At 46.5% G+C, this 26,175-nt stretch overlaps 1 long non-coding RNA gene across 3 annotated transcripts in view; it reads right to left on the reverse strand.

Moving 5' to 3' along the window:
- LOC309354383 overlaps positions 1-26,175 on the reverse strand; it is a 63,941-nt gene that overhangs the window by 12,495 nt on the left and 25,271 nt on the right. For all 3 annotated transcript variants that reach the window (XR_014162229.1, XR_014162230.1, XR_014162231.1), the window contains one exon: positions 25,903-26,033. This is a non-coding gene — a long non-coding RNA (uncharacterized lncRNA). The remainder of the gene's footprint in view (positions 1-25,902; positions 26,034-26,175) is intronic.

Raw genomic sequence — 26,175 nt, forward strand, 5'->3', positions numbered from 1 at the left:
TGTGGTCTATTAGGTGCCTACTTAAAAACTTTCCTCTTTGAACAACAAGCCTTTTAAACCAAGATATTTCCCCATCTGCAAGTACATTGGAATCGTTCTTGAAAATGTTCTTTAATACATTCTCATTGTTTTATCGCTTGATGTTTGCCATCCTGGCCAGCTTTGGAAGGAAGGGTGCACTATACATTTAATAAAAAGTAATATGGGATGAAGACAGGCATAACATAAAAATGTAACTCAAGAGAATGTCGCTGTACCGGGGTTTCAATGGAAATTACCAATGTGCATAGTGGTGAATTGAAGTTTGGCTCAGTGTCAGATTTGGCCCTTTCCCCTATGCTTCAGGTAGTATGTCCATACTTAAAAAAAAACAAAAATCATTAAAAACATCACATGAATATTCATGTGTGTAGGCTTGTATGAGCATTTATTGCCTTAATTATGCAATGACAACAACAAAGAAACTTATTTTTACATGTGCGAAACTGCTCAAGGGAGTTGGGTAGGGGGTGGTTTCCTGGTGGCATCACAGCAGGGGGCAGGGCAGAGGACAGGACAGAAACAGCATCATGCAAGCAGCTGGTTTCAGTTTCAAACCTGTTCAGAGCTTGGCCCTGGAGAGGAACAGATACGTTTCGACTGAAGGCTGAATGTTACTTCCTTCGTCACCCAAAGAAGAGTACCTCCCCACTGACAACACTGAGTAACCATAACCAGTCTCCAAATCTAGGATTGCAAAGTAGGGATAGGAAGATCTCAGGCTTGCAGAATCTATTTGGTTTTTTTTACTAGAATGCCAAGATCCACCAACTGAAGTTGGGTGCAAAATACATAGAATTGAATAATTCTCCGTCCTAGGGTTTATTCTGAGTACTGTACCTAATTGAAACCGAGCTCATAGTTCTTTCACACAAAAATCTGCTATTTACTGTGCACATCCAAACTTCCCTGATTACTTTTTTCCAATCTATCCCTCCCTGCCCTACTCTCTTCTTACTGGTAAGGCAAGGTAAAGTTAAAGGACCCCTGGAAGGTTAAGTCCAGTCAAAAGTGACTATGGGGTGTGGTGCTCATCTCGCTTCAGACCAAGGGAAGCCAGCATTTGTCCACCGACAGCTTTCCGGGTCATGTGGCCAGCATGACTAAACCGCTTCTGGCGCAACGGGACACCATGACAGAAGCCAGAACACACAGAAACGCCGCTTAGCTTCTCTCCGCAGCGGTACCTATCTGCACTGGTGTGCTTTTGAACTGCTAGGCTGCCAGAAGCTGGGACAGAGTGACGGGAGATCACCACTATCACATCCCTATAATTACCGTACTAGTAGATCTTGGTCTACCTTCTACCACCACCACCCAGGTCCCCACCAACCCAAGCTTAAAGGTAAATATAAGCATCCATGCTTCTTCTATAGAAACTGACTTCCGGTGTAGTTTTCTTCAGCACTTACAAGCTTTGGTCCCCAAAGCCCCATCCCTTCAAAAAGTTAAGACAAGAAAGCTACATGGGGCATTTTAATGCCTGCGTTTGTTTGGGAAAGGTGTGTTGACAAATTAACGTGGGCAATTCCTGTCCTATCCTCAAGTTACATTTACAGGTTGGAATTGGATGATTCCTAAAAGCCTTAGCTGGGAGTGGCTGGAATTAACATGGGTCCAGCAATAACCCTGCACTAGTAATGGTTCTAGATTACTATAATGTGCTGTTCGTGGGGCTACTGTCACGCCTCATTTGGAAGATGCAGACAGTGCAGCATGCAGCTGCTTACTGGGGCCCTCAGCTTTGCACATAACTCTACACAGATGTTGGAAGATCTGCACTAGCTGCCTTTTAGGTTCTGAGCCGGATTTAATTTTTTGTGGTTCATGTTTTAAACCCTAAACTACTTAAGATATTTATTCTTCTATTAAGTGGTATATAATTTTTAGGAATGAATTAATATCTGCCAAAACAAGGAGGAAAACTGGGAAGATTGGGAAGGAAGGAAGGAAGGAAGGAAGGAAGGAAGGAAGGAAGGAAGGAAGGAAGGAAGGAAGGAAGGAAGGAAGCCTAGTCAGAATTCTGGGCTCACAGGCTGGTCCTACCTGGTATGTACTGATTTATTGATTATAAGATTTAATGACCATGGCTTTCTAATCCATATGTATTACTCAAGACATCTTACAATAGTTCAAATCACAATAATAAAATACAGCAACAATTAAAACATAACAGAGCTGGCCTGCGGTTGGCAGATGAAAGTAAAAGTACTTTAATCTGACAAATGAAAAGTCTGCTAAAATGAAAATATATTCACAACTGATGGAAGGCAACCAGAAAGGAGGCCAATTCTGGTGCCAACACTGAGAAAGCCCTAGCCCTCGTCCCAAACAAACTTGTGCTGACCATGGATGAGACACAGTGAAGGGCTCCACTACTTGATCTTAGTTGAATAGGCAAGGATAATGTTTACATCTGCCACAGGGGACCTCAGACGACTGGACTCTACCCTCACAGCCGTAATGGAGGCCTGGATTCTAACCCTTCAGCCAATCACAGTACATGAACAACATGATATGAGACATAGCCAAGGAACACCATTGCCATTTTGATCTATTCTCTTGCTTATGAACTTCAGAGCACAACAGGTGGTAACTTAGCATGGAGTTCACCGCTGAGAGGGCACACAGCATAAAAGTCCCAAGGTTCACAATGAAATCATTGCCAACATTGTCTTCTTAGCAACCTTTCAGGTACTCTACTTCAGGACTTTGGATGCCCAACAGGAATCACAACTCTGCAGCTACAACTGGAGCTGCAAGGCTGTTGGAAAGAAAGGGAGGGAGGACCACACTTCAAAGCTTCCATCCCTTTCCCCAACACCTCCAAATCTTCCCCAAAAAAGGGGGTGGGAGTCCCGAGATCGCAAAACACTCAGGCCCACAGAGTGTCTCCCATTCCCTACAGGGAAATGGCATGTACTGTTTTATCCACCCTCCATTACTCCACTCATGGTAGCAGTAACCCCCTTAAGGAGAGGACACAGATAAATATGTACCATACAAAACAGGGGTTGCTGTTGACTTGAGTGGATCACAGGCAATATTGTGTCGGGAAAATAACCAACAGATACTGGCAATTTTCCTGAATGGGGATGGGACAGCACAACCTGATGGGATGAAGGAAGCTGAAAGGCATCCTGGGGGCAGGACAGGCCACTCCCTTTAACTCAAGTTCATGGGCCACAAATATGCTCCTTTTTGCCTTCTGAAGTTATTGTTACCAGCTTAACCCCTCAAAAGGGACTCTTGGCTTTGCAAAGGTCACATTCAGATCTCTCCAGGAGTGCATCTCCTGTTTCATCTACCCTTTGACTTTCCCACTGAGCTACCCCCTGAGCTTGCTTTTGTAGCTACCATTCTTCTTATGCAAGTAGTGGCTTTCTCGCAGCCTCCACCCCCCACTCTCCTGCAAAATGCTGGCCCCAAAACACACAAAGGCGGCAATACACATGTTTTGTGGGCAGTGTTGTTGAGTTTGTCTGCATAGAGGCATTGTTCTTACTGCAGGGCTCCAAGGACGCCTCCAAGTTCTTCATATAGCCCTTCAACTACTATGACACGGAGACTTTTGCAGGAGATGGCGCAGTAGTTTCACTTTGGCTTCTTCCTTGGGTGTTGTGTGGAGGGTATTGTGTGCACTGGATTAAGAGTGATGTCATGGCATGGTGGCTGCCTGGCATAGCAAGAGCAGAAGACCACCCAGTACTTTCCACTGCAATGTTTTACATCTAAGCAGCAGGTTTTTGTCAACTTGTACATTGTAATCTTACCTAGATTACTGTTATAGGTACCCCTGACCGTTAGGTCCAGTCGCGGATGACTCTGGGGTTGTGCGCTCATCTCACTCTATAGGCCAAGGGAGCCGGCGTTTGTCCGTGGACAGCTTCCAGGTCATGTGGCCAGCATGACTAAGCCGCTTCTGGCGAACCAGAGCAGCGCACGGAAACGTTGTTTACCTTCCCACCAGAGTGGTACCTATTTATTTACTTGCACTCTGACATGCTTTTGAACCGCTAGGTGGGCAGGAGCTGGGACCAAGCAATGGGAGCTCACCCCATCACGAGGATTTTAACCGCCAACCTTCTGATCAGCAAGCCCTAGGCTCTGTGGTTTAGACCACAGCACCACTCATGTCCCTATAGCGCCACTCGCATCCTTACTGTTACTCTCTTATAAAGCTTAGCTTGGTCACCTCAACCTCACCTCTTGTACAGGATTGTATTTTAAGCCAGCAATGGACCACTTGCCAAATATATCTTATTCCTAGGGATTTATATGCAGAGCAACTGAGCTTTTGCAAGCAGCTCTGATAGTAGCACTTGTAAACACTGTTCTGCAGAGGCCTTGCAAAGTGTTCTGGGTTGCTCTAAAGGTCGTTTTTTCTGCAGAGTCCATTTCATTAATCTCATTCCTAGCCATATTGCTCAGGACAACACAATTAAATGTCAAAGACTCATCAGCGAAGGTGAAATATCCTACAACAAGAACCTTTTCAGAAATATCACATAAGATGGAGGCTATGAGTACCAGTAATCTTTCAGCAGTGTTAGAAATCGTGGCAGTTCAATAGTATCAATACTGAAATGCTTGGTCTTTGCTCCCTGCGCCCCCAGTCCCTTGTGACATTTTGTATGGTCTGCAAATCACAAAAGACAGAAATTTTGTATTTTTTAAAAGCTGGGATTCTGGGCATTGTGAATCCAGAAAACAGGAGATCAACCATAATAGTGTACCCACAGGCTAGAAAAAAACAGACAGGGGAACTGCCCTTGTTTCGAGGGGGAGATGGTTAGCAGAGGGACCTCTCTCTCCTCTGCCTTGCCGTTCAGTCTTTCTAAATCACTTGAATTTTGTCAGATTCAGTGACAGATTTCACTGAAATTTCACTGAAATTTGCTAAGCAATGTTATAACAAACCGACTTCGCATATGCTGAGCTTAGCTGAACCAAGTCAAACATTTTGCCAGGTAGCTTCTCTGCAAGTACACAGGCACCTCCCCAGTTGTGCATGATCAGCACATGTGTGACTGCTGACATGTGTACCATTTTCGGCACCAAAATGGGGTGGGAGCAGAACAGGGACAGAAAGAGATGGAACCAACTTGTGCAGGACCCCCGTGTAAGTGGGGATCCTCCTGGATAAAAATATGCTTTATGAAATCCAGGGGCAAAACTAGGCTTTATTTCACTTGGGTCAAAGACCCAGTTTGGCACGCCCCCTCCCATGCACATTTACATACACAAAGACACACAGAGAGGCTGAGAGCCTCAATGGCGCCCCTCTGGGGGCTTCACCTGGGGGAAACAACCTGCCTAGCCCATAGCTACAGCACTTGCAAGGCACCATTTCTGGTAAACTTTGCTAGGCCTCAGCTGCTGAATAATTCAAATTAGTCTCAAAAGCTAACCAGGAGACATACACATGTATGAAGAATAAAGTCCCTAAGTCACAATTTATCCTTAAAGCATTACAATGAGCAATATCCTAATGACTTTCCTTTAGCATAGAAATACAAGTGGCATGATTGCAAACAGAGAGTTTGGTCTGGCAGCATCAAACTTCCCCACATCCCCCTGCCATGGATGACCCCTTAGGAAACTGAGGGCTCTCTTAATTCTTTGGGGGATTCTCCTGAAGTCAAAGCCACAAGGGACTGCCTCAGAAGATAGAATCATAGAATGGAAGGCACCCTGAGGATCATCTGGCCCAACCCTCTGACTGAATCAGCACAAAATCAGCGCAGAACTGGAATAATATGATATATCCTGTTGGTTCCAGGCACAAGTCTAACTGCCACTTTCTAGACAGGGGGCCTAATCTGTGGCTCCCCAAATGTTGTTCAGCTACAACTTCCATCACTCCTGACAGTTGGTCATACTGGCTCAGGCTATTGGGAGTTGTAGCTCAGCAACACCTGGAAGGCCGCAAATTAACCATCCCTATTCAGCAGAAGTTTCTATACTGTCTTCATGCCCCAGTGTAGAGTGAATGACAGTAATCTATGGATAGGGAACCCCCAGATGTTCCCTTCAGCCCCAGTCAGCATGGCCAATCGTCAGGGACGATGGGAGTTAGTATTATTTATTACATTTCTATCCCACCTTTTGTCCCAGGAGCTCAGGGTGGCAAACATGATGTTCCCAATGTTATTCTCACCATCACAGGAAGGGGCTAGGTTTGGGTTAGTTCACCCAGGGATTTTCATGGCTGAATGGGGACAGAAGTTGCTCCTGGCCACCACTGCCACCTGCATGTCCATAAACAAGGATGGAGTACCTCTAAACTGTTGTGATGGCCTGGGATTCGGACTCGGATGCTGAACCTGAGGGATCCCAGCCTGCACAGGATTCCCCGCCTCCAGAACCAGCTGAGCCGGGGCTGGGGCATGAGCCTGAAGGGTCCTCACCTGTGCTGAATCCTCAGGTGAAGGCACCAGCTGAGTCTGCTCTGGCTCCTGAGGTGATGGAGGACCCATTGCCTGCAGGTATTGCACTCTCAGCCCCGTCAGGGGAAGCTGAGGTTGCCTCTGGGTCTGCTAACCCTCCAGCCTCTCCTGAGCTGCAGAGGCTCAGGGCAGAGAGGTGGAGGGAACTAAGTTCCTGCAGGAGGAGTGCTCACCTCCAGGCCAGGAGAGGCGAGTCATCTGAGGATTGGGGCCGCTCTATGCCTCGGGGCAGATAAAAGACAGACAGCCCCACTCCCAAGTTGTGGGAGCAACATTGTTGGTTGCTAGTTCTTGCCTGAACCCTGTCCTGCTTTCCTGCCTGAACTCCTGACCCGCCCTGGCCCCCTTCTTGCAAGCCTGTTCCTGACTGCACCCAGCTCCCTGCTCTGCACCCAGCTTCAGCTACTTCGGACTGCCTCCACATTGCACCTTTGACCATGGACAGGACTTGGACCTTGCCTCTCGGGTAACCCACGGAACCAGCACAACTGTGAGGCTGTTTCTTCAAGGGAAGGGCAAACCTGTTTAGAACAGGTTGAATATCTTCCCCAGTTCCTCTGAACCACCAAAACAACAGCTGCTTTCATCACATCCGAGTTACGTTTCACTTAGTTCAACCTCTTCCGTTTCAAAATGGCCTCCAGGCACCAGTTCAGAACTTCCACTGTCTCATCCCACCCCATGCCAGATTAGATCATGCAAGAGCTCTAGTGTTGGGTGCGACTCTTATGTTGATGGCAACACAGCCCAGATCTCCATATGACCTCAACTGGAAGTTTCATGTAGATTTCAACAAGTGATGGGGACAGGATGGAGTCTTCTGGAGATGTATGTGTCAAAGGCCATGGGCTAGAGCAGAGTCCCCCAGCACCACCTTCAGAAATTTGCACTTTAGGAAGGATTGTAGCCCCCCCAAAACTCAAGCCTGCCAGGTGACCCAGAAGTATACCACAGCACACCTTCCCATTTATCTCCTGGTGTAAGTAATTTTTATTTATATAAGTATTTGTATACTGCCATTCATTTAAAAAAAATCAAAGTGATTTACAACAATCATACAATAAAAACTATGTATAAATGTAAAAACAGAAATCAGCTAACTTCTACAGGAATGTATTTTCTTAATTGCCTGCATAAGCTTGGAGGAATAGAAGAGTTTTCAGCAGGCATTTAAAGATTGAAACCGAAGGCACCGACTGAATCTCTATTGGCAGAGCATTCCACAGGACTGGACCGATGACACTGAAGGCTCAGTTTCTTGTTGCTGTCAGATGAGCCTTGATAACTCGGCAGACAACCAACAAAATTTGTGAAGATGATCTCAGTGACTGAGTCGAAATATACTGTAAGGGTTAGGTGATCCCTATGGTACCCTGGACCCAAGGGCTTGAGAAATACTTGAATCGTGCTTGGTAGTAGTTGGGCAGCCAGGGTGGATATTTTAACAATGGTGCCATATGTGCAGATTTGTGCCCCCGTCAACAATCTGGCCCCCACATTCTGTAACAGATAGAGCTTCTGAATCAGCCTCAAGGGCAGCCCCCCACAGAGCACATTGCAGTAATCCAGCCTTGAGGTTACTAATGCATGGATTGCAGTGGTCAGGCTTTGCCTGTCTAGGAATGGCTGTAGCTGACCAAACCACAGAGGACACTTGGGCCTCTATGACAGACATGCATCCAAGAGTAGTCCCAAGCTATGCATCTGCTCCTTCAGAGGGAGTGTGACAGGTAACTTTCCCATCTTCCAGGAATGGGATCCACCGACCCAAAGAGCCTCCACCTTCCAGATTCTAAGCACAGTTTATTGGTGCTTATCCAGTCATCTACCAGGGTGATCTGTTAGCCCGTACTGTTGGCAGCCCCTAGCCACGCACCAAGCCTTGAGTTGAGGTGAAGTCCTACATGCTTACCTAGAAAGGCCTTGATCCAGCAGTGGCAGGGAGGCACACCATGGGTGTAGGGCTTTGATGTGTGGCTTTAATTTTTTCCTCAGAGGGCAAGTCAAAAAAGAGGGCAAGCAGCCAGGCACAAATGCCTGCCTGCCTCTTCTTTGCCAGACGGAGGCAAGGTGGCTTTGCTTTGATGTGAACTAATTACCCCTGCTCTGTTGTTTCAGCTGGCTCAGTTTGGCTCAGTTCTGGGAGAAGTCAATTAAAGGGCCCAGCCTAACTGCCACCCACCCCCTTGCACCATGTCACCCATCCCCCCCCCCACTTCCATCGCCCAACTCAACACGTTCCCAAGGCCTGCCAAGCAGCTGGAAAGGTCCCATTCGTTCCATGTTTGGCCATTCTGGCAGAAGCCAGGTGCTGGAAAAGAAGAGGGGCAAGATGAGGGGAAATCCAGCTGGTTTGGAGTTCCGCTGACTGGATGTTTCTGCTAATGTATGCTAATTGCAACCTTGGCAGAGGGCGTGCAGGGGGTGTTTGTAATTTTCAAGGGAGTATGTGTATGTGTGTGTGTGTGTGTGTGTGTGTGTGTATGTATAAGCAATCAAGGTATTCAGCTGAATGCTGCAGCCCCAAAAGTGCAGTAGAGCAAAAAGCACTGGACAATGCAAACATCACCAAGGTTTTAAAATCTACCCTTTAGAACCCTTCCAGTCCCTCTGGCCGTGGGAAGAAGTGGGCTGCGGATTATCTGTTTCTCTTAAAGAAAAGTGCCTGGAAAGCATTTAGGAAGGAAAGAGGTTGCTAGCATCTCCAGTATACCGCTACAATCCAAAGTAGGAGAGAGACAGGTCTTGGCTCTTATAACTCTACCTCCTCCACTCACATTCATCCTGGCTCTTGAGAGTTCCCCTGCTAGCCACAGTGCTCCAGGCACACCATAAATCAGGCCTGAGGCCTGCCCTGGATACATCACACCAATAATAGCACTGCTGTTCAATGCCATTTCTGAAAGAGGGAGACTGTGAAGGCTATGTTGAAACTGGGGATAGGACAGAAGACCACAGAGAAAGCGACACCCTCACCTGCCATATTTCTTTCCTGCCTTCCATTGAACCAGGGGTGCGGAATCCCCTTCTGCCCAAGGACACCCAAGACTTCCTGTCAGTGGTCTGTGGAGCCAGAGGGGAACGTGGGTGGGACTAGAGGGAAAAGTGGGTGCAGCAATGGATATGGCTCTTTCCTTTGTATAGTAGGCTACATTCCTGCCACAGAAAAGGCCAGATGTTTCTATACAAACACACACACACACACACACACACACCACACTTCTTCCTCCAGGCAAGCAACAGGCATCATTATGCTTCAAGGATGCACTGCAACCCAGCAAAGACTCTTGAGGATGTTCAGTGAGAGAGCTAAGGAAGGAGCCAGTGAGTGGTGTGCCCTGAGGGAAAGGGGCATGGCTTGGGGATAGAAAATGCCTGTGAAGAGTGCAGAAAGGACTGGAAGAAGTAACATTTGGCTCCTGTGCCTGAGCTTTCTATGCCCTGCATGAAACCTTCCTGTCCAAGTGAAAACCTGAGGCTCAGCTTCAGTCCCTATTTATAATATAGGGATAGTCATCATGTTAACTCGCTTCCTTGTGAGACGTCTTCAGGAGAAGAAAAGGCTCAGGAGTAAACCCTACACAAGTGGAATCCTTAAGATGATTGAATGGTGCCTTGTACACCTCCTTTTGGCAACTCCTGCAGCCAAGTTGGTGCCAAACGTATTGCTCAGCTTTCCTTTGGACCCCATCAGCGAAGCCCAGAGAAGGGTCTGGTCGCCTGGAAAGCCCAGGACCTCCATGCACACTGCCCAGGCTTGAACCCCAGTGGAGGTCACTTAGGTGCTGCTAATGTAGCAAAAACAACACGGGAGGCAGCATTCACTAGTTATGAGTCTCTGCTGCCACAGCAAACACTGTGATTCTCCAGCAGTTTGACCACCCCCAGAGGCGCAATCCATTGTCTCTAAAGACAGAGGGATGCCAACAATAATCATCATGACCATTCTTAAATGGTTGTGGGAAGTATTGACAACAAAATAATGTATGTGTGTGGATTGTTTTGAACACCCAAAAACACTATAGAAATACTGTTAATGTTATACAAATGCAAGAGTGCAAATGTGTTGTGGGCCATGAGGTTGAGTTCATCTGCATGGAGGCATTGTTCTTGCAGGATAATATCTTTCTCTGGGGAGCTTTATCTGAGTTGTCCAAACAGCTCTCTAACTGCTTTGCCAGTTTCATTTTGGCTGCCTCCTTGGGTGTTGAGTGTGAGTATGTGTGTGCGCGCGTGTGCAATGGGGAAGAGTGATGTCATGGCATGGTGACTGCCTGGCATAGCAAGAGCAGGAGATCACCCAATATTTTCCATTGCCATGCTTTAAACAGCAAAGTAGTTCATAATGGTATGATTCAAGGCTGACCAATAGATTTAAATCCTTATAATTCTGACACACATTTATTTTCAAATGACTACAAATGGGCTAACTGGGAGCAAATTAAAGAAATGTTGGGGAAATTGAGCTGTCACTTTGGTCTCTGGTCTTGGAAGCAGAAATTGCAGGGTTATAGATATGAGAGCTCTGCAGCAATTCAGATTTAGAAAAGTAAACTACAGAGGGGTCTTTCAAAGCTTGCAGAGCAAATGACCTTGCAACATGCTTAGCTTTTTATGAGCTGTTAATTGCCAATAGCATTATTTAGAACATCTTAATGAAGATGGTTCTGACCATAAACAAACAGGTAATTGGGACAGAGGAGACAAGGCAGGAGCGGCGGGAACAAATTAGTTCAAAACTGCTACCTTCAATTTCAACTAGATAGCTTGACAGGTCTAGATGTGGGCAGATGCATTTATCTGTAATCCTGCATACCTGTGAGTAAAATACATGCAAGTGAATGAGCCCACAAGCATAGCTAAGAACCAACCTTGTAAACTATTAGAAAGCTGAACTAGGGGTCTGGGTTCAAGCCTCACCATACGTAAAACGGGAAAAGCACCATCACCCTGAATCAACAGGGGCATTTCAAGACAACCTGTTTACTGAACATTTATCCTGAGTAATTTGCATTGAGGTTAGATGATGTTGCCAACTTAATGAACATTCGTTCTTCCTTGTTTGTGGAAAAGTTAGATGCTGTTGTATCCAAAGCAAGTGTTATCTCACATTTTCCAGTGCACTTTTCCAAAAACACCTTCCTTATTGCCCAAAGTCGAAGCTTTTGGGGAAGCAAGTTTGTTGCACAAGACCTCCCAGCCAACTATAACTGTGTAACCAGAATTAGCCAGTGTGCAATTGAAAGTTACCAAAAAAGAGCACATGGAAGCACACAAAAGTTGTGGAGAGAATGTGCACATATACAAAGGTTGCAACTGGTAAATGGAAAGGGGTCTATAAACAAGCAATACTTTAGTAACCACCTCTCTTGGAGACCCTTGACTTTATCTTCCAGGTAATGATTCTGAAGAGCAAAGGCCCCCACATAGCCATTCTTGATGTCTGCCCCACAGCTGCGGAGCCTCCTTCTCCTGGAAGCTTGAATACAGCTATTATTTGGGCTGGCTTTTAACATCAGGATGAGCGGGTGTTGAACAATTTCAATCTATTTTCATACAGTGCATTTTGAATCAGATAGGATTTAAGTGGGACTCCCCCCTGCACCCTTGAGACTAGGAAGGGAGTAACAAAAAGACATCCTACTGCTCTACAGAGTGTGAAGACACTTTGATTGTCAGCAGAGATACATAGAGAAATCTGGCGTCTCCAAGGAAAAGGTCATGACCGATAACAAAAGGGCAAGAGGCCAGTTCTGCCCCACAGCCAGAGATCCTATTTCCAGGGATGGGGGAACTTGAAACAAGCCTGTTTGCTGCCCTCCCATCACCTAGGAATAATCAGGACAGGGGGCGGCTGTGTCAACAAATTATCAACCCCAGGACTAGGGAGGGTAATAAAGAATGAAACAGGCTGGACAGCAGAGAGGTACAATCTGCAGTCTGCGGTCCCCCACAAAGCCTGAAATAACTTGTCTGCTCAGCCTCAGATGATGGGAGGTTTAGTTATCTGACTAAAGCACACACAAAGAATGGCATAGACCAGAACTCATCTGAAGGGAAGATTCCCTACCAGACCATGTTTCAAATACCAGAGCTCTCCAGCTCCAGACTGCATTTAAGTGGGATATCAATGTCCACCTGCAATATGGCCTAGAGTCTAATGAGATGGGCTTACATCTGGGGCTGGGAGTGTTTGGACTTATCCACACTTACCTTTTGCTCTGCTCTTTCCAGGCTCAGGCCCACAGTTTAAAGTTCAGTGTTCAAGCATTTTGTTTTTCGGTTTTTGCCCTGGAGCTTTCACTTAAAAACCTGCTCTTTAGTGCTCAGTCAGAGCAAACATTGATCCAGATTTTCCATGGATAGCTGCTTGCTCTGGGTGAGCTTTAAAGAGCAGGTTTTCACACAAAAAAACTCTGGAGAGAAAGAAAAGGGTACGCAGACATGGAGCTTTAAGGAGTGGACTATGTCTGGAAAAAGCAGAGGAAAGGTAAGTGTAGATAAGCCCTTTGTTTCAGTTGCTGGGCTGTATACTCATTTCCATTTACTCTGCATCTAGGGCACTCCCACCACCGGTCTGGGAAGTGGTATACCCATCATGTTAGACACAATTCATACCTACTCTGTCATTGCTTAGGAAAAACTGCTTTTTGAGGCACCCCCCCAAAAAACCCCCAGCTTCAATCCAAATGAAGAAAAAGACAAACCTGGCTGCATTTTAAGTTGATGATGCACTTTAGGAAGGCTGCCTCAAGGATGATCTAGTCCCAATCCCACAATGATGCAGGAAACCTGCAGCTAGAGCATTCAATATCCCCATAGACAGTGGCTCATGCTGTCAGAAGGTTCTCCCTAACATTTTAATCTATAGCCCCTTTTCTTGAATTTTGAACCCATTGGACCAGATCCTACCCTCTGAAGCATCATGCAGCCCTCTATGAGCAATCAGTTCAGACCTCTGGCAAGAATAATCTGTTCTGCGCCTGACAGGCTTCTTGGGAGTGAGGGCCCAAACCATCCCCCTTGGCATAGGGCAGGCAAGGGAAAATTTTGGCCCTCCAGATGTGGCTGAACAACAACTTCCATCAGCCCTAGCAAGCATGGCCAATGGGCAGAGATGATGGCAGTTGTAGTTCAGCAACATCTGGAGGGTCAAAGGTTCCCCAAACCTGGGATAGGGTCTCTGTGCTTGAGGTCAGGTGGTTGGCAGGACTAGTGCAGTATATTTAGCTGCCTGAAGGAAAAGACAAGATGGTTCCCCTACCCACTACCAATTCCACATGCAGAAACCAACTGGCCTGGCAGCTGAATATTACTTCAATGATATTGATGGGAAAGCATCCTCCACTACACCTGAGAGCATTAAGGTAAAAGGTAAAGGACCCTTGGACGGTTAAGTCCAGTCAAAGGCGACAATGGGATTGAGGCGCTCACCTCAAGTTCAGACCAAGGGAGCCAGCATTTGTCCGCAGGCAGCTTTCTGGGTCAAGTGGCCAGCATGACTAAACTGCTTCTGGCACAACGGAACACCATGACGGAAACCAGAGCACAAGGAAACACCATTTTCTTTCCCGTCGCAGCAGTACCTATTTATCTACTTGCACTGGCATGGTTTTGAACGGCTAGGTTGGCAGGAGCTGGGAATGAGCAACGGGAGCTCACTCTGTTGCGGGGATTCGAACTGCCAACCTTCTGATCGGCAAGACCAAGAGGCTCAGTGGTTTAGGCCACAGCGCCACCCGCTTAGGGGATGCAAGGCACCTGTATGGCACACAGAAGCGAACAGGACAGGATGGTGGTGACTGCCACAGCTGTCCTACCACCAGCCATCATCTTCTGCCTGAAGTAGCCACCTCAATCTGTCTAATGGTAGAGCTGGTCCTGGTGGCTGGACAAGGTGACCTGTTGGTTCCTTTTCCAATGTAACATTTCGCAAATTTCCTTTTCTCTCTTTCTAGGCTTCTCTCCTACCCCAGCATCCCTTTCTTTCCTCCAGCCACCTTCCCTCTCCCTTAATTACTTTCCCCCACTTTCCACTGTACCCCCTTAGTGCCAAGCCAGCTATGACAAGAACAACAGCAAGGGAGAGGGAAGGAGGGAAAAGGCCTATAGAACAAAGCCCTTGTGAGAGGGGGGCGATTTCCTCTCTTCAAACAACTCCAGATGCTGAGACACACACTGAGCCAACAGCTGAGGCTTGAAATGGATGGAAGTGTGTGCGTTGGGGGGGGGGTTGGAGAGACGGGGAGGGATGCATGCGTAAAAATAAAAGAATAACGAGAGCAGGAAAAGGAAATAAATGCAACAACAAACTAAACAAAATGAGAGTGGGGGAAAGTTTAGCAAGGGGGTAAAAAACAAAGCTATCAAGCAAAGGGAACCAGAGAAACAAAAGAAGCAGATCAAGAAAAGAGAATGAGAGAGCAAGGCAGCAAAAGGGGGGGGGCTGCCGAGGGGGGGGAACATAAGCAGCAATTAGGCAAGGGAGAGAGAGAGAGAGAGAGAGAGAAACGTGGTTCTATGTATAGAAAGGAGTGATTGATGAGTGCCCAGCATTGGAATATGTGTCTACATTCCACAACATTTTCCTGAGGCTAGGAGAAGCCCGGAGGGAAGAAGGGAGGAGGCTGTGGTGTAGCTCTCCGAGAAACATTTACAGTATGAGCGAAATCTGGACTGCAAGATGAACTGCAAGCAGGCACACATAGCTTGCACACCATACCCAACTGCAAAACCACACGGCACAGAGCGGAGCACACCATGGAAACACCTAAAGCTCCCAGGGACACATGTGAGCCATAGAGCACAAAAAGTTGCGTGGATGTGACAAGAATCCTGCTGAACCTCAAACTTCTTTGTTATTCTTACTGCATTTTTCGTGTTAAATTGCAAGCCAGTCTGGCCTGAAGCTGGTGGTGTATAAACGTAAGCTCACTAATGAAAGCTAAAGCAACTCTACAGAAAGCCCAAATTCTCTGTGCTGACAAGCCAAATTCTGCATTTGTTAGCAACTGAGCCAAGAAAACCAAAACTGGTTACCTAAACATTTGTCTTAGGTTGTGTACACACCATACATTTGAAGCACATGACTTCTCCTAAAGAATCCTGGGAACTGTGGTTTGTTATGAGTGCTATATCTTTGTGAGGGGTAAAGTTCCCAGGATTCTTTGAAAGAAGTCACACGTTTTAAATGTGCTTTAATTGTATGATGTATATGCAGATTTAGAATCATTATTCAAAGATGGGATAGGCAACCCTGTACATTTTAAATGGCGCTGCTATACTGTAGCTTACATCACTGTACTTAGGTTTCTATGCTCACACAGCAGCAACATCAAAAGTAAAAAAGGTAAAGGATCCCTGGGTGGTTAAGTCCAATCAAAGGTGACTATGGGGTTCCGGTGCTCATTTCGCTTTTAGGCTGAGGGAGCCGGTGTTTGTCCCCAGACAGCTTTCCGGGTCATGTGGCCAGCAGGACTAAACCGCTATTGGTGCAGCGGAACACCATGACGGAAGCCAGAGCGCACGGAAACGCCGTTTGCCTTCCCATCACAGCAGTACCTATTTATCTACTTGTGCTGGCATGCTTTTGAACTGCTAGGTTGGCAGGAGCTGGGACAACAGTAGTGGCAGCAGGGAGAAAGAGGAAAGCAAGAGCAGCATGCACATGCGCGCACACACACACACAAAACTTCAGAGCTCCATGGAAATAGGCACCACTGCTGCTGAAACAGAACTGGCATTATGGGGATGTAGAGTATGTGCAAAGGAGAGCAGCCAAAATTTGGACTCCATCACCAAAACTTTGATAACCTTCACGGAGGAAGTCTGGGAAAAATTTAAGGACTATTTGAAAAAGCATTATAAGTTGTATGAGTGTTAAAAAATGCTCCTTTTTAGGAAACTATAGCTTCAGCATTTGTAAACTTTTGAAATGGAAAATAAGGTACAACAAGCAAGAGGTGGAGTAATGAAATAATTTTATTGTGTTGAAATTAAAAGTCTAAGGATTTGGACTATAATGTCCTAGAGACCAGATATCACGATAAAATGAAAGATACATTATTGTGTTTGAAATAAGTTAACAAATTGCTGATGTTTTGAATGTACAGAGAATGCAGGGCTCGGAAGATGGGGGAAGTCCACTAGATCTATGGAAATATGTAATTGGAAGTTGGATTTTGTATTTTATAAACTCAATAAAAATTATATTAAAAAAAAAAAAACTTTGATAACCTTCAGATTAGCTGAATGTTATCAAAGTTATCAATGGATGCCCAATGCCCAGGAAATGACTGTTCTGGGAGGGGAGAACCATTCCGGAGAAAGGGACATGACTTTCTTTCTCCACCTCCCCTTTCCTCGGCTGGGGATGAGGTCATCAAGCTGTCTGCATACAGAAACAAAGACTCTGGAGAAAGGCAGAGAACTTCCATATACCGTATATACTCAGCCAAATGCAAATATTAAAAAACCTTATTCCAAAGAAAATTGGACTCGGGTTAAGTGCTTCACCCCTGAAACTTGACCACTTGGAGAAGTGAGGAGAGTCCAACTAAACTACTGAGTGTGCTTTGCTTGTTACATCCTGTGGTCTCCACCACGCAAGATGATCTGCGTCAGGCGGCCACCTTCATCGCACCCAAAATGTTTTCTGCTTGGGGGTTCAGCAGGTAATGTGAGCATCTACCCCTTGCCTCTTTGCTTCCCTCTCCTCCTCCACCCCTAGCTAGCTTCCACACATTTCTCGGCACTCAGTAAGAATCTATTTGAAAGCTGCTCAAGTCCCTGGACGAATTCCAGAAGAGACATGGAGATTTGCTGGCTGTGAGTAGCTCTGAAAGGGAAGGTGGGGGATGGGTGGGAGAAGGGGAGCAGCAAGGTAAATGAAGCCAAACCTCATGGCTGAGGTAGTTTATAGGCCAGACTTCCCTTTCTACCATCTATGGAAGGATGGAGAGGAGGGGCTGTGGCTCAGTGGAAGAGGACAAGCTTTGCATGCAAAAACCTCCCAGGTTCAGTTTCTTCAGGTAGGCTGGGAAACCTGGAGAGCTGCTAGGGCTGGCCCTTGCTGCTTGAGGTAAAGGACAAGATGGCATATACCCTCATTTACATATACAGAAGCCAGTCTTACATTGAAACTAGCAACAGGACAGCATCATCCACTGCATCTGAGACCAGCAGGCTAGTTTAGGGGGTACAGGGCAAATTGTGCATGTGATACATAGCCCTGTCCTCCATCATCTCGCAACCACTTCCGACCCCTGGTACCTACCGCCTAAAGCAGCTGTCTCGCTCTGCCTAGAGATGGCACTGAGAGCCTTGCCAGGATAGATCAGGGGTAGGGACCTTGAAGTCCCCTACCTTCGGTGGGCCATTTCGACAGGGCCGCCCACCTGTCAATCATACCATGGTGTCAGGTGACCATTTTTTCCTTTTTGCAGCACAGCTTGAGCTTAAAGTGTCCTACAAAGGAAGATCCTGGCCAATACAGGTAGGACTTGAAGTGACTGCCGAGCAGCTGGCGACCGATACAAATCATATTGGGTCTGGTTCCACATGGGAGTTCCCAGTCAGAAAGTCTGGAAGCAGCTGATCCTAGTAGGGCCTGAAGTAACTGCAGATTGGTTGAAAGTCACATTTTCAGCCGGGATCAGCTCCACTCGGGAGCTTGGATTGGAAGACCTGGGCTTGTATTTGTTGTCATACAGGTAGTGACCATTTTGTGTGTGTCCAATTGATACACGGCCCCCAACACACAGGTCCTTTTGGACCCAGAAGAGGGCAGAATGTGGGTGTAATGGGGCATAACGGGGGCAGGGTGGAGTGTAACAGGGCGGAAAAAGCTTATGACCGCTCCGCCGAAGCATGGAACCCCCGTGCAAAATGGTTGCCACCATTGGTTGTCACTGGATATAAGCCTTGCTTGCCAAGAAACAACTGGAAGTGCATTTCAATGCTCCTAATTGTTTCTTCGCATCAACAATTTTACCTGCTTCACACATGATGCCATGTATGCCATGTGTAGGACAGGTGGACGTGACTTGGTGGAAGGACCCTCGTGGGCCAAAGTAGGACTACTAATTTGATTAGGCTTACAGGCTGGAGGTTGCCCACCATGGAGACAGACAAAACAGAGATAGTTGGACCAATAGACAGACATGGTAGAAGGCAGCTTAGTTCCTCCGCTCCTATGAAGTATGGCAACTCCAGTGACAAGAAAAAACTGGGAATCTTCCAGAGGGGTTAAATGAGGGAAGGGCTATGGGGCAAAAGCAGTACTTAATTCCAAAAGTTTGAGAAGCCAGGGCTCCAGCATGGCTGGGCATTACACACCCAAATTCCAGTTGTATATGAGGAAAGGGAGGAGTCCTTAGCTTTGCAGTGAGGAGGGAGAGACTCTGTACTGTACTGTATAAACACTTTTCTTTATTTCAACATCACAAATAGCAAGACTGAACACAGTAACAGAAGAAAGCTGCAATTCAAACTCTCTCTCCATCAGGATCAGTGGGGAATGGGGAGGAAACCACTCTGCCCATGCTCAGAGGCACTCTTTTTACATTTCTCACAGGGCTGAGCTTTGGTACTGAAAACAGGTTCAAATGGGGCCCTATCCCAACACCACCATGACACAGACCTCAAAAGCAGAGGTTAGTGGGAACTCCCTTGTGAGTCAGGTGGCCTGAATGGGGCTGTTGCATTGCCAGCCACAGAGGCATTTTTTTCACACTTGCAACATAAAGTGAAAATTGTTGGAGATCTTTCCTTTCTTTTTGCAAAACACACCCTGAGATGGAGCCTGGAGACTGCAAAATGGAATTTGCTGCCTGAAGCAGCTTATTTATGTTGTTTCATGGGAAGGCTGAGCCACTGGGACTGAGATGTTGCAGGACCATTGCCTGTCTTAGAGAGATAAAACAGGCCCAGTTAAAACACGTGCTTTAACACAGCATGGTCTTAAAAATCCAACCTGTAAGTAGCAGCTGCTGTGGAGGCAGTCAGGTTGTGATTGCAGTGCATGGTGGTGGTGAAGGATTCTGTCATTTTCCTTGCCTGCCCCAGTCCCAGTAAAAAAATCACCTTACTGCTGCTGCTATGTACATTGTGAAGCGAAGACGCTCCCATTGGCATCAGTGTCAAACTACAGCCAGAGAGACGCAAACCAGGGCTTTGCCCCATTTATGCTGTGGAATCACTGGCTAGGTTACCTGTTGGCCTCAGTTTCCCTTGCACTAAAGGGTGACCTGGTTATTCAGGGCTGTGCTGAAGATAACTGCAAGCGAGTGTTCTTATTTTTTTTTGCAGAGCTGCTGCACATGTTAAAAGAGCAGAAAAAGAAATGAGTGTGTGTAGCTTGGGGTGCTCCTTAATATCACACATTACCCAGATTCAACTTAACTTTAACTATCAGGGCTATCATTCTATTCTTTCCCCACTTTATTGCAGTTGCTTATTGGCCAATTTATGGTATCTGTCTCCCTCAACGCAGTCTTGGAATCACAGAGCTCCTGACCGCACTGCCCAGCGTACCATTAGCAGAAGCAGTAGCAGGCGCTACTCCTGCCCTCATCCCTACAGTGCCACCTGCTGGAAGAGGTCAGAAACGAAGCAGCACGGGTGACGTTGCTCCATGTCCCATTTGGTCATATAAGACCTGGCAGTGAAAACTTTCCCGCCTCCTGTTTGTAACATGTTTAGGAGTCAGAAAGCGACTTTGCTCCCTTTTCCAAACCCTCCCAAAGACTTTAGGGAGCAGCCAGAGGCCCAATCAGCTCGCAGACAGTGGTTTGGCAAGCGTGAGGCCCAGGTCCACTTTCCCAGCATGCACTTCTTCCTCCCATGGGTTCTCACCTTAAGCAAAACAATGCCCTAATGGAAAGCGAACCTCTCCAGGCTTACAGACTTGGTGGAGGGAAGTTCCGGAGCAGCTGTCACCGAATTTGGGGGAGGGGGAGGGTGGAATTTGCCTTGGTTTGGGAGGGAGGAGGCTCCCGGAGACAGGGCCGGCTATGAATTCTGGGAATGTTTATGCAGCTGCAGTCTATTAAGGAGGAGGGATCCTTTCCTTTTATTAATCCCAGCCTTACAGCTCAAAAGGAGCCTCCTAAAGGCAGGCGTGTGTGCGCTCGCTCACTCACTCACGTGTGCAAATAGGTGCACAGTGACTTCAAGGATATCTCTGGGGAACACGTTGTGCTTGCTAATACTTCCAGCTAGCCAATGCATCATTTCTGAAGCAAGGGGTGTCAGGGCTTTTTCCTCTTAATTCAATATATGCCCTGGACAGACTACTTGTGGTGATGTGTTAGGGAGGGAAAGCACTTTGCACGTGCTCAGAGCCATTATTTTTTTACATACCAAGGTGTGCATTTTAAAAAAGCATTAAGGTACCTGGGGTTAAAAGGGACGCGGGTGGCGCTGTGGGTTAAACCACAGAGCCTAGGACTTGCCAGTCAGAAGGTTGGCGGTTCAAATCCCCGCGACGGGGTGAGCTCCTGTTGCTCAGTCCCTGCTCCTGCCAACCTAGCAGTTTGAAAGCACGTCAAAGTGCAAGTAGATAAATGGCGGGAAAGTAAACGGCATTTCTGTGAGCTGCTCTAATTCGCCAGAAGCAGCATAGTCATGCTGGCCACATGACCCAGAAGCTGTACGCCGGCTCCCTCGGCCAATAAAACGAGATGAGCGCCACAACCCCAGAGTCGGCCACGACTGGACCTAATGGTCAGGGGTCCCTTTACATTTACCTACCCGGGGTTAAACTCAACTTAAGCCATAAGCCCAAAGTTGGTTTTCCTAGAACCAGCTGTCCAGACTTAGAGTAAGGTGAAAAGGCTGAAAACCTTGTTTCAGGCAACCACCACTGTGCTTTCCCCTGCAAATGTCAGAATGAGAAACATCCGCACATTCTGACACGTTCACAGGATGTGTTTCAGCTCCGAAGCCAACACAGTCCTGTGCTCACAGCTCAGGCCATTCACACACGACAGAGTCAGCCAAGATGTGCCCCAGACATGCCTACAGTCAAAGTCCAAGCAGCAGGTTGCAGGGACCCTCCCTGCCTCGCCTGCTGCCGGGGCATGCCCTTCGCAGATGCCTCAGCAGGGTCTAAGTCTTGCACACTGCTGCTTTTACATCCCTCTGACTTCCCACGTGGAGCTCAGCTGCTGTACAAACACAATCCCTCTCTCTCGTTGGGCGTAGAGGTCCTTTAAAGGCATGCTGTGTCAGGAATAGGGCTGTTCCACAGTCATAGAGCATTGGTGTGGCACACAGAATTCAGCATCCTGAGAATCTCAGAGCCAGGCTACGTGGGACTCAGGAGTTCCATGATACTGATCTTCTGCACTCATTTAAAAAATGGACAGCAGCCCTGTCTGTGTGTGTGCATGTGCACATGTGAGTCTGAGATTCATATCAGAACTGTGGCACTGGGGAAGAAGGGATTTAACTCTTTCCCTCCATGCTATTTTCCAGATGAAAACTATACAGCACCTCTCACTTGCTGGATGATTGCATTGTCGTGTTGAGTGGGCTTGCATGTTCCTATAATCCTTGTGAGCAAAGCTGTCGGGAGTCTCGTACTGGAATTCACTGGAAATTTGGTCTTGTAGGCTACTTGGCCAAAGTGAGTTCAATCCACTGTACTGACTTGATAAAAGGGATTATTCTACAAAAGACTCAAAGCACCAGCCCCCAACAGAGCAGTGGTGATTTGTGTTGTCATCTGTATCCACTAAAAGTGGCATCACACCAAAATTTCACAACCACAACAGGAGCTCTCTGCATCACATGAAGCCACCTCTTTTATAAAAAGACCAGCACACAAATATAAGGCCAGGGAGAATAATACAGTGGTACCTCGGGTTACATACACCTCGGGTTACATATGCTTCAGGTTACAGACTCCGCTAACCCAGAAATAGTGCTTCAGGTTAAGAACTTTGCTTCAGGATGAGAACAGAAATCGTGCTCCGGCGGCGTGGCAGCAGCAGGAGGCCCCATTAGCTAAAGTGGTACTTCAGGTTAAGAACAGTTTCAGGTTAAATACGGACCTCCGGAACGAATTAAGTACTTAACTCGAGGTACCATCGTATATAAAAATCGTGTTCTGGAGATAGACTGCATCTGCCTGTCAGGCAGTTCTGCAGTAGCATAGTAGAATGTCTGTGTGTTTTGTGCCAATAGGATTTGACACGTATTGAAACCAATAGGATGTGTACCTCTTCCGTAACTGACTCTAAAACAGAGATTGTTTCCCTTTTGTCTGAAATCCCACCCCACGACAGCCATTTGAGGATAACATTTCAGCTAAGCAACACACATGAAAGGGTGGCACCATGGATCTTCTTCAACTATAAAGGTTTGTGAATCAAATGAAACCATCTATCTCTCACTAATTTTGGCCTCAAAGTTACACATGTTCTCTTAATTACATCTTTAAGGCCTGAACCTTGAGAAGTCTAGCTGGCGCATCTGCTTGAATGCTTTTGCGGGCTGCCCTCTTTGGAATAACCAAGGATTTGTCTTGTGAATCTTGGTGAGCTTCTTCTTGGATCACTATGGTTGGAGGCAATGGTTTTCAACCGGTGTTCCATGGCATGCTGAGGTGCCTTAAATTATGGTCAGGGTGCCCAAGTAACACTGGTCTCTGTCCTTTTTTCCTTCCTTCCCTCCTTCCTCTGATGCCCTCTCACGTCTCCGCCTCCCAAAGGCTTGCTCAGCTATTTGTTGCAGTAGCCCTGGCTACAAGTTCCCCAGGTGAATGGTGCCTCTGGGGCTGGCCAGGGGGTGCTGGTTGCCAGCTGAGGTGGCCTCCAAGTAAGTAAGTAAGCGAGGGAGCCCAGCCAGCCAATCTGCCAGCCCTTGCTGTTGGGAATGTATGGACAAGTCCCAGGCCCCTGTGGGGCAGTGTGAGGAGGCACCTCTCTTTGGGGCGTGGGGGGCAGCTCAGAGACCAGGGGCAGCAGCAGTGATTGCCCAGAGGACTCCCAAGGAGAGGGGAGAAGAGAGGAGGCTGAGGAAACACTCTACAAGAGTGATCAAAAAAGGATGAGAGGCTGCCAGCTCTGCAGGCAAGGGGTGACATAACCAGCCCCTGAGCCCCACAGGGGCAGAAAGAATGTAGTTGGTCATGGACTCAAAAAAGTTGACAACCTCTTGTTGGAGGTCTGAGTTTCCAGGTGGAGATGACCACAGCTAGGAAGGAGGATTGTAGAGCAGCCTATATCAGAGGAAGCTACCAGAGCAGCTAACTCCATAAACTGGTGTGTATGCAAGATGGAAAGTTGAGAGAAACTGCATGTACCCTGTCTTTATTTTTCAAGTAGGATACCAAAGTCTAGATAACTGAAGATAAGGATTATGTTTACGGAAACCTGCCATCGCAGATGGTTACACTGATTAGATGACCCTTAGGGCAACTTTGAACCATTGTGGTGCAGCTGTTAACTGGCTAATGTGCTTCACTCAAGCTGTGGTTTCATCTCAGAAGCCTATCAACTATACTTCACTATCCTTTGGTTAATAAAGGTCCTCTATAAACCTAACATGCAATTATTCTATCAGTGTAATGACCTAGACTAGGCAGGCCATTTCACCATTAAACACCAACCCAATACACCTTGTTCAAATTCTGGCTTTCCCATTTTAATAAGTGCCCTGTGGACAGAGACACTGCGCCATAAAGTGCAAAGAGGAACGCCCACCCTGCTCCACTTGGTTGTATAAATTCCTCCTTCGCAGTAAACATGATTGAATAAACTTCACACAGAAAGCTCGTTTTGCACGAAAAGTCCCTCAATGCTTTACAGGGGGGAAGGGAAGGCAGTTGATAACAGCAGGTGAAGAGTGAAAACTGTGCAACACAGGTGAGAGAATTAATACGGGAGCCAACAATGGAAACTCAAAGTGGTGGTTTGTATCACTTTCAGCAGAGGTATTTGCTCAGAAATGGGCAAAATGGGAACAGGAAATGCATAATACGACCACATGTATTATAAAGCATCTCTGGTTTCTGGGTAAAAAGGTATTTTATTTATATATGAAGAAAATAGTTTCAAGTTTTCTCGCAATTTTTCTTGAGACACAAAGCCCTCTCCATTCCAATTATAACATTTCCTAACTTTCATGATTACAAACATTGATTCCTCACTGTATTCTTCTAAGACTGTAATCCATGCACACTTACATGAGAATAAACTCAACTGAACTCAAATAAGGCTCACCCACACTTCAGCAGATGCCCAAGAGATTTTCAGCTTGTCCCATGCCTACAAAGCATGAGTCCAAGCAGTTTTCTGTTTGCTCTGTTGGCTTCCCCAGGAAAGCCTGAATTATTAGAGCAAATGTTAATCCATGAATTGATGTTTGCTCCAGCTGAGTGGTAAAGATCACACTTTCCCAGGGGAAAGTGGTGCGACAATATTAGAACAGAATCACAGAGTTGAAAGGGATCCTGAGGATCATCTAGTCCTGATTTCTGCAATGCAGGAATATGCAGCTGTCTCTTAAGGCGATAGAACCTGCAACCTTGGCAGCATCAGCACAACGCTCTAACCAACTGAGCTATAGATGAGCCCTGAGACCCAATCACTTTGGAGTAAGCATTCATTGGATCAGGCTTGATAAAGACAGTTTGGTCTTCAGTCATCTGTAATGCAAACAGCAGTACCAATAATTGACTGAACAATCTTACAAACAGTGGTTACCATTTCAGAATGCTGCCCTGCTCTTCTAAGCTTTCAGAGGCTAGCCTGAGCTAGAGTTCCCATCAAATAAAAGGGCAGAAGCTATACTAAATAATAATAATTCCAAAAGATATAACATCATTCCCTGCACAATTCTTTCCCTCGCTCCTCCCTTTTCTCTGGATGTTTCCAGCAAAGTTCAGACTAAGAAAACATTTTCATTCTAACATTGCAAACTGCAATCTAGCAGAATCTACGTAAGTTTAGAGCTCACTTCCACATTAATTGCTTCCAGATAAAATCCGTTTGCATCCCTGTAAAACCAAAAAATGGTGGGACAAAATTTGGGACAGTATTCCAGCTCTTCATATGGATGAATCATGGGGGAACAGAAGTGCACGTGTGCATAAAGGAGGGGTGGCAACATATCTGATGACGTCTTCTGTTGTGTCACAACACACCCACTGGTGTGAAGGAAATTCAGTGTGAAATGGGAGTATATCAATCAAAAATCCACATGCGACAGGCAATGGAGAATAAAAGGAACTTTAGAAACTGGGACAGAAGCACTAGCATTATAACCAAGAAAACTAACACAATAATTGCCATGTCTAAATACAACCTGCACACACTTAAAATAAAAGTTATAAACCGACTCTGCCCACTTGTTTTCAGTCTGGAATCTACTAGCTCCAATTAGCAAAGATAAGATTAGTGGTACCTACCCATAATGCTTCTTCAGAGTGGCTTGTCCACCTTCCTGCTTGTCCACATCTTCAGAATTTGCCTTAATGATCCAAACAGCAGTAAACTTTAAATGCCTGCCTGAGCCACATCCTTCTGAGTTCACTCAGTCCTGTCAAGTGAGGAAGAGAGACATGAGTTGCGAGGAGCAGTTTCCATGACATCCATGGTGAATGCATTTGTGGATTGCTGTTCAGGAAGGGCGACTTGGAGGAGCACAGATTGCATGACCCCTAAGCCCTTTTCAGAGGTTC

This window comes from Podarcis melisellensis (assembly GCF_964234715.1).
Source record: "Podarcis melisellensis genome assembly, chromosome: 13".
Classification (NCBI taxonomy): Eukaryota; Metazoa; Chordata; class Lepidosauria; order Squamata; family Lacertidae; genus Podarcis; species Podarcis melisellensis.